The sequence below is a fragment of the Trichosurus vulpecula genome, chromosome 5 (assembly GCF_011100635.1).
Source record: "Trichosurus vulpecula isolate mTriVul1 chromosome 5, mTriVul1.pri, whole genome shotgun sequence".
Taxonomy (NCBI): Eukaryota; Metazoa; Chordata; class Mammalia; order Diprotodontia; family Phalangeridae; genus Trichosurus; species Trichosurus vulpecula.
This window is the reverse complement of record NC_050577.1, coordinates 250,863,772-250,877,306: the sequence shown is the minus strand read 5'-3', so window position 1 is coordinate 250,877,306 and position 13,535 is coordinate 250,863,772. Positions and strand designations below refer to the sequence as shown.

Genomic DNA, 13,535 nt, shown 5'->3' with positions numbered 1-13,535 from the left:
AGCTGCAGCAGCTGCGCTCTCACCCTGGTCCAGGCGCTTGCCGCCCCGGGAGCAGCAGCTGCTGCGGGACACCTCTTGTAGCCCGGAGACTAGGAGAGTTGGCCTGTTGGCCCCGCCCCGTCGGCTCTGAGCGACGTTTCCATTGTCCAATCAGGAGCTCCGCCGCCAGGACTTGTCCCTCTCCCTCTCCCTCCATACACACCGCTCCAACCTTCCTCGTTCTTGGTTCTTGGGGCTCGTGGGCGCCGGCTGTCTCACCTGTGCAAGTTTCTGCAGGAGCCAGGGGAGGAGGAGGGAAAGGCAGCCGAAGGGCTCCGTGCTGTCATGCACAGGCAGCTTGGCCCCAGCCCTGCTCCCTGGTTTGCGCTGTCCCGGACCACACCACCGAGATAGATGCTTCCCGCAGGTTTCCTAACGTGTGTGTTTTTGCAGCAGGCGGAAAGTAGCCAGCAACCTGTGGTTGGATCTATGTGTGGTCCTCGCAAGCTCCATTATCATTATCCTCTCTGCTCCTTGTTGCTGTGGGACTGGCGGGGCCGGGAGCCGGAGGGACACTGAACTTGGGAGGGCTCTGTGAACTCAACCAGTCTTCCTAGTGACTTGTAAAACTCCACTCCATTTTCCAAGAAACGTTTTAAGAGTGGATACGCGCAATTGCTCTACAGGGTCCAGAATTTCTTTGTAGCTATCTCTTTGTCTCCTAGATGAAGCATGCTGACCACCTCTGTAGCACAAAACCTAGTAAATTGGTTCAATCCTAGGGCCCCCTCCACGATTCTCAGGTTTCCTGGAAGCTTTTCTAATTTCAACCTAAACAAAAGTCAGTCCCCTCCCCCCACTCCCGCCCCCCGCTACTCTACTGTGTTGTTGCACAGCCCAGCATCTTAAAATTTTGTGTGTCAGGGTATAGCAAAACAAAAACTCACCTTCCAAAGGTGCAAAATGTGAGGGTTTTTTCTCTCGCTATACTTTATTCACAAAATGTTTTGCACATTAAAAAAAAATTTTGGTAGCGCATGCCAAAGAAATAAAAATCATTCGGGGAAGCTTTAGATGGTGAATGGATAGAGTAGTTGACTCAAATTATAAATTTGAAGCTTTGGGAATTACTGGGAGAGACTATGGTCATTATTTTAAATTCCTATATGGTATGCATTCTCAACATTCCGGGATTCTCCATTTGAATTTGAATAGTGTCAACCCACACTCCCCCCGCAATGACTCTTTGTTTTTATTGAGCCCTGTGGGGTGCAGGGTGACACGCTGAGGAGGGAGGGTTGGGGTGTAGGTGTGTGGTTGCGCGCTACGAAAATATGCTGGTTCCACACCCCACTCCCATTTTGCACCTCGGCTAAGTAGTTTGGGAGTGAGGAAGGGTAGTGTACCCAGAGTGACCAAAGAATCAAAAAGCTAATATGTGTGTGTGTATGTGTATATATGTATATGTGTGTATATGTATATATGTATATGTGTGTGTGTGCACATATATCCGCCAGAGGCCACTAATTAGAGATCCTTCTGGATTAGCAAATAGGTTTGAGAAGACACTCCATTTGGTCCCTCAAAATTTAGTATCAATTGCTTTAATCAGATCAACAACTTTTTAAGGTTGTTTAAAGGGCTGTGTAAGGCAGAGGCAAGAAGAAAAGATTGGAAAAGGGAGAAAAGAAGGAAGAGGAGATGATATTAGAACAGGTCCAACAGGCTTCCAATCTGACACTTCCCTCTGGCTTCCCTTCCCAGCACCCTAGTTACTCTCCATACTTATTATACGTGCTAGGAGAGCCCCTGCTCTGGGAAACACAGAGTCACGGACTTTCAGGCAGGTAGGACCTTAGAGATTAGACAATTCAATCTTCGACCCATTTAGGATTTCCATCTACCCTCCTAACAGCTCTACTTGAACACTTTTATGACAGGAATCTCACTAGCTGAGGTGACAGCTTCTGACATTTTCAAACAGCTCTAAATAATGAATTGTGTTGTACATACAGATTATAAAGGTGATATAAATTCAGATAACAGGGAGACTAATGAAGGCTTCAGTGACTACAGAAGGCTTCATGGAAAAGGAGGGACTTAAGGAAGGGCTTGAAGGATGTTTAGGATCTGAATCCTCACAATGACCTTCCGGGTTTCAGGCAAGAATTCCTCCCCGCCCCGCACCCCCCTCCTCTAAAGTTCCAGTGGCTTGTATAGGGTATTAAGCAACGGGTGTGACCCAAGATAAACTCCTGGCTTTCCCAAGTAGATCAGGGCTGTAAGCCAAGCCAGTCATGTTGGGGACCCTGCAGCTATGTATTGATTTTGTAATTGTTTTTGATATGTTTGTATTTTAGAATGTTTAAAAGAAAAAGGCAGAGACCATAGATTTAGTATGTATGTATGTGTATCTATATCTATATCTATTTACAGTGGGGCTATTTTTACTGCAAATGTTCAATATTTGCACTGTATTTTGGGTAAAATTGATTTTTAAGAGCTGGCCTGGGAACTCAGCTACAATTTATTATATTGTTTCTTTGGGGAAAATACTGTTGAGTACAAAAGCTCAACATACAGACTTTTGGAACAACCTATTTGCAAGGGGGAAACTTGCTGTTCTGAGTAGCCAAAGGAAAACCTGGTCAACAATATTAATGATAATGGTGATACTAATCACTCACATTCATGGAGTGCTTTAAAGCTTACAAAAGTGGGTACCAAGATACTCTGCTGATTCTGTGAGCTCATTGTAGACGGGCACTCCTTCCAAGGATGTAGATTGCGGCACATTCATGCTCTTCCATTCAGTGCCATTCTTGTCTATGTTCTAGGAAGATAGGTAGTGCCGAGTGCAAATACTCTCCCCATTTCACAGTTGAGGAAACAGGTTAAGTGACTTGCCTATAATTGACAAAGATCTGAGACTCAATCCTAGCCTTGAACTGAAACACTGAGATGTCTAAATGGTGAAGGGAGAAAATAAAAAAAAAAACCATAAAATTTTGAGCTATAGATAAGAACCTTGTAGGTCTTCTTGGTTACTCCCATAAGCATTTCTTTTGGAATCTTCCCTTTCATCATGAGTTGTTGGGGGAATCCTAAACTGCCAAGTCTCTTGCTCCTTTGTTCCTTATATAGGCTTAGAGGAGAACCATTAACTATAATCTTCTTGAATTATCTCTGTGACACTAATAGGGTATAGCAAAACAATAGTTCACATTTATATTACATAAGCATTTCATTTATATACACTATCACGTTAGCTAGAGGCAATATGGAGTAGTGAGTAGGGAGCAGGCTTCAGAGGCCAGTAAGACCTGGGTTCAAGTCCCACGGCTTTTATAAGTTGGCAGTGTGAACCAGGGCAAGCCACAAACTCTCAGTGCTTTAGGCAACTCCCTAAGAATAAAAATTGCTGAATGGTTACCAATTTGTATTGGTTGAGGGAGTTTCCTCACACCAGCGAAATTGCAGATTTAATCTCCCTTCCCAACCCTTGAAATTGAATGTGATACTACCACCTTCTAGGGTAGGCGATATTATTATGGCCACTTTATAGAGGAAGAAACTGAAAAATCACAGAGATAGCAACAGAGTGGGGTGGGGGGGGGAGAAATTGGAGCAAAGTATACTTTTTATTGTTTCTTAGATTTAGAACAAAAAGGGACTTCAAAAGGGATCTAAACCAATGCCCTTATTTCACACATAGGGAAACTGAGGCCAGATATCACATTTCACCTCATAATCATGGCAGATTTCATGCCAATTTTTGCAAAAAGTGGGGTGCAACCATTATGCGAAGCTTTTAAAAAACTGTGCTGGTATTACTTAAAAATCATTTATTACCAAACTGTCTTTGGTGCAAGATTAGGATACACAGAATACTAATGAATATACATTAAAATTGAATATTGACAATACACGTATGCTGGGAATTCTAGGCTCCTGACTTATGCTTATCCATATGCCACTGGTGAATATATTGCTGCTCTGTTTACCTTTTATGTGGCATGATGAACAGAATTATACCATGTGACTTAGAAAACAATTTTTGGACTAAAACAGGGAGTAACTATTATGCAGTAGTGACGATTATGCAGGGGTGATGATTATGTGGTGAAATATGGTGAGTGACTTGCCTAAGGTGACAGCTATTAAGTAATAGAACTGGGACTTGGTTCTAAAGCCAGTATTCTTTTCCAATGTCCTGAGCTTCCTGTACAGGGCCAAGGCTCTCCCCACTACACTAGAGTATGCTTTACTTAATTTATATCTCTTTTAGCACTCATCATAGTGTGGTTTATAGCAGGTACTCAATACTTTTTCTTACTATAACCTACAGTGAGAATAGAGAAGTGATAGTAAGCTCTATCAGACTGGACAGGACCTGGCTGTCTCTCTCAGCATTTCTAACCTTCCAAGTGACATACAGCTAGCAGTAGAAAAGATCTAATGCAAATTGTATAGGTTCAACCTAGTAATAGTATGGTAACTTTGTATCTTTCTTTTTAACTTTACTCATATATATATGCATGCTGTACTCATTTCTTTTCCTCTCATATTTTATTTATAAAACCAGTTTGAATAAACTGCTTCAAGCTCCACTAAATCAAAACAGGAAAATTTGATTGAACCTAATTATAGTCCTAGATTATTTAGATTTTTAATTCAATTTAGCTTTTATTAAGGACCTACTGGACGCAAGCCATTCCATCCAGGAAAAAAACATAGCGGAACTCTTTATGAATCTTCAATCATTGAATTTCATCCATTGGAGCCAACTGGAGGAAGCCTATAGTCACCAAAATGACCACATCCACAACAAAACCTTTAGAAAAGGTTTCCTGACTTTTGCTCATTTGAAAACCAAGCCTAAACTAATGGGACTGGAGTTATGTCCCAGAGTTTAATTAATGAACCATTAAAAATCAAGTCAAATTCTTTTCACTTATATGTGACCTCCTGGTCTTCCCTCCCACTGAGTTAAAAATTGACCCTTCAGGCAATGTCCGAAGTTAGTTGTCTTGAATGAATTGAAAGCTGCCAGCCAAATTTGTTCCTTGGTTAGTTAATTCCTTAGTTAATTCTTTGATCACTGAATCTCTTACAGACTCAAGATCTGCTATTGATTGTTAATGATAACAAAATAAACTAAAATAAAAGGTAATGACTCCCACAAACCTTGAGAGTATATTTTTCTGTACTTTCCACCTCATAGACAACTTTCCCCTTAAAAAAAAAAAAACCAAAAACCAAAAAACAAACAAAAAAACCTCCCAACGGAATCTCAAAAACCACTAAGTTTGAGGTCTTCAGAGCTATATCTTCATTTAGACCCTAAACAGACTACAGCTGAATCATGACACTTTCACCTTTCCAGAACCAAGAAGGGGAAAACAGCTTCCCCAACTCTCTCCTTGGGCAGCTTCCCAAGCAGTCTGGATTTCATTGCTTTGCAGTAACAGCTAGAACATAGGGGTCTGGGAAACAACTGGCAACATTAAGTTTATAGAGTTTTCATTGACAGAAACTTTGTGAGGAACTTAATAGAATCACAGTCTCTCTGACATCTCTCAGATCTATATGTAAAGTATGTGTGACCGGTATACAAGACCTGAACAGGAAGGACTAAGTGACCCAGGCAATGCATAAGATAGCAAAGGAGACTTCTGGTTCCTAGAATTTCAAACAATCTATTTCCACGTCCTTGGTCACATGCAGACAATTTTTCTTTTTGACCATATGACTGGAGTGGCTTTCCCTATTGATTATATCAAAGTTTATAAATGCAGTTTTATCAGTAACACAGTCTGACCAGCAAGGGTGAGGGTTAGGAGACCTGAAAGCGGGTGAGTGGATTGAGAAGGTACCTGGACCTGAGATTAAACTACAGTGAAACAGGTAGGAAGAAGGAAAATCATTGTGTAGAATTAATACATCACATGCTGAATTTCAAATATTTTTGTCACAATGACAGGGTACGAACCCAAGCTAAGACCTTTGCCCCTTGCCCCAAAAGAGTTTGGGTCCCATTTGTCCAAATGACCCTGGAAAACCCCACCTTGAAGTCTCGTTGGATTTCCCCACTTGATCTGGTGTTTCCTTGAGGCCATAAGCCTTTCATTATAGGTAGGTCCAAATTTCTGTTCAGCTGCTTCCAACCTTAATCCCATTCTCCGGGCTACTGGCCACTCTCATCAAGATCCTCCCTAGATTCGATCTCTAGTCACCCCAGGGTACTGACCACTCCCATCAAGACCATTCCTGGAACCACGCCCCTCTCCTCCAGACACCCCAGACTACTTGGTCACCCCTCAGTCTTTCTGTATATAAGATCCATCTTTCCATGAAGGTGCTTAGATTCTATCTAGCGTGCTTACATCAGCTTACAAAGGCTCAAGGTTTAATCTGGCATGCTGGCTCAGATTCCTTAAGAGTCTGCCCAATACGGTGGATCTTTAATATACTTTGTTTTACTTTGGCTGAAAGAAGGGTTGGGTCGAATTCATTTGGGCAGGACCTGGTGTGTTGCTCTTTTGGGGTCTCAGCACTCCTGAACCTCAACAACACTGGTCCAAGAGTAAAATGAATTAATTTCACACCAGCCAATGCTTGGGTGTAAGGGATGCAATGCTGGTGACTTTTACTTGTGTGTGGCAGGGTCATTGTTGGACTTAGAGGCAGGGTGACCATTTGGGACCATCTTCAGTTGTCCTGATCTGTATCTTGCTGCTGGACCCAGATGATTCTGGAGGAGAAAGTAAGGCTGGTGACTTTGAACAGCTGTCCCTCACTTAAATCCAATTCATTTACTAGGCATGCTATAATCTAACTGATGTCATAGTCCTCTTCAAGAATGAAGGACAAATAGCAACAGGGTGACCATTGTTTCAGAACCCGAAATTCAAACAAGCGGTTGTAGCCAGAATGGACTTTGTTTTCTTTGAATGACTCAGCTCCCCTCGTTGAGCTTCCCTGGACGCTGGGGCTTGCTCTTCCGGGGCAGGACCAGAGCTTCCTGTGTGATGAGTCGTGGCGCTGGCTGAGGGGAGGTGTGTTAACGTGGTCTACGCTGGGGGAGGGGCCAAGTCAAGAAAGAACCAATCGGCCCTGGTCGTTCAGGCGGCGCTTGATGATGTAAAAAACTCTATAAGAAGGGAGAGGACAGCTTGAAGATCCTCCTTTCCTTTTCCGGTTGGAGCCAGAGACGCCTACAGCCGAAGCTGAGCTGCCGGTAGCAGAGCTGACTAGAGGCTAGTGGGTAATCTTCTTACCGTAGAGGGGAAGCATGTATACGATTTTGCCTTATACCATCTCGCTTCTCTGTGGCCTCCTAGTTACTCTTGTGAGGCGGACTTATTGGGCCTGGAAGCTTTTGATGAAAATATCAAAATGGGGACGCTGGTTTGTGGGATTGTTACTGTGGAGTGTAAATACATGCTTTAGTTCTCCTGCCTTCTGCCTAGAGAATTCCTTATATCCTGCGGTTCCGGACCTTTTAGGCACATATGAGATTCTCTTTGAAATCATAAATTCTGCCTTCCTAATATAGCGGTCTAGCAAAGAATGTTTCCCCAGTTTGTGAATTTATCAGTAATCAATCAACCCTCCTCCCTAATATGTGAATTTATCAGTGGTCAATCAATTGACAAGCATCTATTAAGCACCTACTGTATGCAGGGCACTGTGATGAAGTTTGCTTTCTGGAGAATCAAGATAAGGTGAAATAGAAATGTTTCAGACACTTCAAGAGCACCCATGAACATTTTTAAATTGGTTCTAAGTCCACCAAGCCTGTAGTTAGGAGGAGCTTTTTCCAATTTGCTGCAAAACTGGAATGGTGAGTGTCTTCAAAAAGTCCTGAACCGGCCTTGGCCTACCAACCTCGACCATGCTCTTTGCCTTCAGTGAGATTCCTTCTTTCCTGGTGAGTCACAATGCTATGGGGAGAAGCTTTGGATCCATCTAGCCTTGAAGCCCCAAGAAATGGGCCAGAGTCCTTGGCTTCTGTGTTTGTTCATTTCTTTTCTAGGTGAAGGGAGGGGAGTCTTTTATCTTGTGAGTTTCAAAAGGTCAGGAAAGTGGAATTCTGATGTTCTAGACCAAGGCTGCAGGCCACAAGGGCCTGCAGTGAAATTTATGTGGCCTGCCTACAAGCATAGACATTTACACAAATGCTTTAGTAAAGGAAGCTGAGCTAATGCAGAACTCTCACTAAAACGGTAAATCAAAATATATTGTCTATGGTTTCAATAAAAACCTAAGATTCGACAGTCCTATTCTAGACTACAGGTGTACAGTCAGCAGGGCTACATCAATGCCCCAAAGAGAAAGTCATAACCTTGGGAACTCAACTCAGCAGGAGCCAAGAAAAGACGTAGCCCCCAGCATTGCTGCCTCTCGACTTGAACTTGGTGAGACCAATGGTGTGTACAAGTGAGCTAAGTTTGAGGCTACTTGCTGGGGGGGTGGGGTAAGGAGGGTGGGGTGGGGACCCTCCAGGGGGTGTTGGGGAGATTATGTCCTTGAGGTGTTGGGGAAAATGTACTTTGTACTTGCTATATCTTGAAAGTAAATATGCCTTTGTAAAAGCTAACTGATGTTAAGTATTGTATTTCACCCCATAATCCTCGACACAGAATAATGTTTCTCCTTGTTTTTTTTCCGGTACAAAAATCGGTTTATAATCTTTCATCGCAGGATCTTTGCATAGTATAATTCTGTTCATCAGGTCGCTTAAAAGGTAAACAGAGCAGCAATATAATCACCGGTAGCATATAGATACTCATTTATCTCTCTGGCATTGCAACCCTAAAATTCTCAGGGCATGTTCATTGTTAGGATATTTCCAAAAGCTAACTTGTGTGGTTTGTTTAGAGTGCTGTAGTACTGGTGGTGTTGTCACTCAATCCGACGAAGAGCTGTAGGGGAAAGAGGAGCGGGGTAGGTGAAGCTGGCATGAGTAAGTCACGTGATATGGTAACACTTGCGTCTTCCCGAGCTAGCTACACTGTACAGTTCCCCTGCCGTCGATACACTTTAGTAATAAATGATTTTTAAGTAATACCGGCACGAAATTGGTTGCACCACACTTTTTTACAAAAAAAAATTTGGCGTGAAATCTGCGACGCTTTTGCGGTGAAATATGGTGCTTAAATGGTATTGGGTCCTATCTAATGAAGGGTTTATATTTGATCCTAGAGATAATAAGGAGCCATTGGAGTTTATTGAGTGGGGGGATGGTATGATCTGGCCTGGCCTTTAGGAACATCCGTTTGATGGCTGACTGTGGCTCCTATGTGCTGACTGAAGCTGGAGAAAATCATGAAATCGTGTTAACTGAGTTTCCTACAAATTTTAATCTCTTCTTGTCTTCTGGCTGCTTCTCTGCTGTCTATAAACGTGCCCATCTCTCTCCTATCCTCAAAAAACGGTCAGTTGATTTGTTCATTCCCGCCAGCTAACTTGTCATGGTTGAAAAGGAAATTCTTCATTTGTTTGCTTCTCACCCTGATTAACCAGACAAAACTCAGGACAAAGAACTAAAAGTTTATTATAAGTACATCAAGGTAGCAACATGTGGCCAGTCAATGTACCTTGACGAACTTATAATAAAATGAAGAATTTTCTTTTCAACACCACGTTTCTCCTCCCTTTTGTGGCTAGAAGGCTGTCTGTAATCAATGCCTCCACTTTTTCTCATTTTCTTTTTAACTCTACACTTTGGCTTCCAACTTTATCATCAATGCTTCTCTTCTTTTTATAGTTACCAATGACCTTTTAATTGCCAGATCTAATGGCTTTTAAAAGATCCTCACCCTCCTTGATCTCTCTTTGGCCTTTGACACTGTTGATCACTCTCCTCCGTGATACTCTCTTCTCTCTAGGTTTTAGGGACACCACTCTCTCCTGGTTTTCCTCCAACCTAGCTGGCCCCTCCTCAGTCTCCTTTGCTGGATCTTCTTTCAGGTCACACACACTGAAGATGACTGTTCCCCAGGGCTCTGTCCTGCCCTCTATACTGTTTCACTTGGTGATCTCCTTAGATTGCATATTTTCAATCATTATCTCTATGCTGATGATTCTCAGATCTACGTATCCAGCCTGAACCACTTTCCTAACTAAGTACCTCCAACCGCCTATTTGATATTCCAACTAGATATCCCATAGACATCTTTAACTCAGCATGTCCAAAAAAATTGGACTGCATATCTTTTTCCCTAATCCTCTTCCCTTCCAAACTTCCCTATTGCTATCAAGGATACCATGTTCCAGTGATACTTGCAACCTAGGTGTCATCGTTAACTTCTCATTCTTTCTCACACCCCCTCCCCCAATATCCAATCTATTGCCAAATCCTATAGAGTTTACCTTCACAATATCTCTTTGTATATGCCCTCTTCTCTCCAAAGATGCTTCTACCACCTGGATGCAGGTCCTAATCGCCTGAAGCCTGGACCATTATAGTTGTCTGCTAGTAGGTCACCCTGCCTTGAATCTCTCCCCATTCCAGTCTGTCCTCTGCTCAGATTTCAATTAATCTCACTAAAAAGTGCAGGTTTGACCTTGTCACCCCTTTATTCAATAAACTCCAGTAGCTCCCTGTCACCTCTAAGATCAAATACAAAATCCTTAGCATTCAAAGGCCTTCACAACCAGGCTCTCTCCTATCTTTCCTGTCTTCTCACATGTTACTATCCCTCCTACCTCACCCCTCACCCTATACTCTGTGATCCAGTAACACTAGTCTCCTTCTATTCCTGGCACACAATGCTCCCATCACTGGACTCTGTCTTTTCACTAGCTTTCCCCCATGCCTGGAATGTTTTACCTTCTTAACTCTACTCCCTGGACTCTTTCAAGTCTCAGCTAAAATCCCATTTTCTATGGGAAACCTTTCCTGATACTCCTTAATGATACTATCTTCCCTCTGTTGTCTCTAATTTATTCTGTCTATATCTTTTTTTTTTAAATTTTTTTAAAAATTTATTTAACATATTTAGTTTTCAGCATTGATTTTCACAAGAGTGTGGATTACAAATTTTCTCCCCATTTCTACCCTCCCCCACACTCCAAGATGGCGTATACTCTGGTTGCCCTGTTCCCCAGTCAGCGCTCCCCTCTGTCACCCCACTCCCCTCCCATCCCCTTTTCCCTTCCTTTCTTGTAGGGCAAGATAAATTTTTACACCCCATTGCCTGTGTATCTTACTTTCTTGTTGCATGCAAAAAACTTTTTTTTTTGTTTTTGAACATCTGTTTTTAAAACTTTGAGTTCTAAATTCTCTCCCCTCTTCCCTTCCCACCCACCCTCCCTAAGAAGTCAAGCAATTCAACATAGGCCACATGTGTATCATTATGTATAACCCTTCCACAATACTCATGTTGTGAAAGACTAACTATATTTTGCTCCTTCCCAACCCATCCCCCTTTATTGAATTTTCTCCCTTGACCCTGTCCCCTTTCGAAAGTGTTTGTTTTTGACTACCTCCACCCCCATCTGCCCTCCCCTCCATCATCCCCCCCCATTTTTTTTTATCTTCTTCCCTCTTCCTTTCCTGTGGGGTAAGATTCCCAATTGGATATGTATGGTATTCCCTCCTTAGGCCAAATCTGATGAGAGCAATGTTCACTCATTCCCCCCTCACCTGCCCTCTCCCCTCCTCCCACAGAACTGCTTCCTCTTGCCATCTTTATGGGAGATAATCCATCCCATTCTATCTCTCCTTATCTCCCTCTCTCAGTATGTTCCTCTCTCATCCCTTAATTTGATTTTCTTTCTTTTAGATATCTTCCCTTCATCTTCAACTCACCCTGTGTCCACTCTCCCTCCCTCCCTCCCTCTCTCTCTCTCTCTTCTCTCTCTCTCTCTCTCTCTCTCTCTATATATATATATATACATACATATATACATACACATATAGATATATACATACATACACATTCACCCATATATATATACATAAACATATATGTATGCATATTCCCTTCAGCTACCCTAATACTGAGGTCTCATGAATCATACACATCATCTTTCCATGTAGGAATGTCAACAAAATAGTTCACCTTTAGTAAGTCCCTTGCAAATTCTTTTTCTTGTTCTTTTTCTTGATTACCTTTTCATGCTTCTCTTGATTCTTGTGTTTGAAAGTCAAATTTTCTATTCAGTTCTGGTCTTTTCACTGAGAAAGCTTGAAAGTCCTCTATTTTATTGAAAGTCCATATTTTGCCTTGGAGCAAGATATTCAGTTTTGCTGGGTAGGTGATTCTAGGTTTTAATCCTAGCTCCATTGACCTCCGGAATATCGTATTCCAAGCCCTTCGATCTCTTAATGTAGAGCCTGCCAGATCTTGGGTTATTCTGATTGGATTTCCACAATACTCAAATTGTTTCTTTCTGGCTGCTTGCAGTATTTTCTCCTTGATCTGGGAGCTCTGGAATTTGGTGACAATATTCCTAGGAGATTTCTTTTTGGGATCTATTTGAGGAGGTGATTGATGGATTCTTTCAATTTCTATTTTGCCCTGTGGCTCTAGAATATCAGGGCAGTTCTCCTTGATAATTTCTTGAAAGATGATATCTAGGCTCTTTTTTTGATCATGGCTTTTAGGTAGTCCAATAATTTTTAAATTATCTCTCCTGGATCTATTTTCCAGGTCAGTGGTTTTTCCAATGAGATATTTCACATTATCTTCCATTTTTTCATTACTTTGGTTCTGTTTTATAATATCTTGATTTCTCATAAAATCACTAGCTTCCACTTGCTCCAATCTAATTTTTAAATTAGTATTTTCTTCAGTGGTCTTTTGGACCTCCTTTTCCATTTGGCTAATTCTGCCTTTCAAGGCATTCTTCTCCTCATTGGCTTTTTGGAGCTCTTTTGCCATTTGAGTTAGTCTATTTTTTAAGGTGTTGTTTTCTTCAGTGTATTTTTCAGTATTTTTTGGGTCTCCTTTACCAAGTCATTGACTTGCTTTTCACGGTTTTCTCGCATCCTTCTCATTTCTCTTCCCAATTTTTCCTCTACTTCTCTAACTTGCTTTTCCAAATCCTTTTTGAGCTCTTCCATTGCCTGGGACCAGTTCATGTTTTTCTTGGAGGCTTTTGGTGTAGGCTCTTGCACTTTATTGACTTCTTTAGGCTGTATGTTTTGGTCTTCCTTGTCAGCAAAGAAAGAATGCAAAGTCTGAGACTGAATCTCGGTGCGTTTTCGCTGCCTGGCCATATTCCCTGCCAACTAACTTGACCTTTGAGTTTTTCAGTGGGTTATGACTGCTTGTAGACTAGAGAGTTCTATGTTCCATGTTTGGGGGGGAGGTGCCAGCTCTGCCACATCAGCACTGCTCCCTCCCCAACCCCCAACCCGGCCTGGGCTTAGATCTTCAGCAGGCTGTTGCACTCCTGCTCTGATCCGACACTTAATTCCTCCCACCAGGTGGGCCTGGAACTGGAAGTAACAACAGCTGTAGCTGCCCCACCTCCGCTGCCCCCAGGGCTGGAAGACGAACCTCGAACTCCTTCTACTCCTGCAGCTTTTCCCACTAACCTTC

At 42.3% G+C, this 13,535-nt stretch overlaps 1 protein-coding gene across 2 annotated transcripts in view; it reads right to left on the bottom strand.

Annotated features, from left to right (window-relative positions):
• The window catches only part of CPM (carboxypeptidase M), an 81,944-nt gene extending 81,846 nt beyond the window's left edge, over positions 1–98 (bottom strand). The window contains exon 1 of one of the 2 annotated variants that reach the window (XM_036759568.1): positions 24–98. The gene's annotated coding sequence lies outside the window, so the exon portion shown is untranslated. The remainder of the gene's footprint in view (positions 1–23) is intronic. The other variant, XM_036759569.1, reaches the window with a different exon arrangement.
• Between the last annotated feature and the right edge of the window lie 13,437 nt (positions 99–13,535).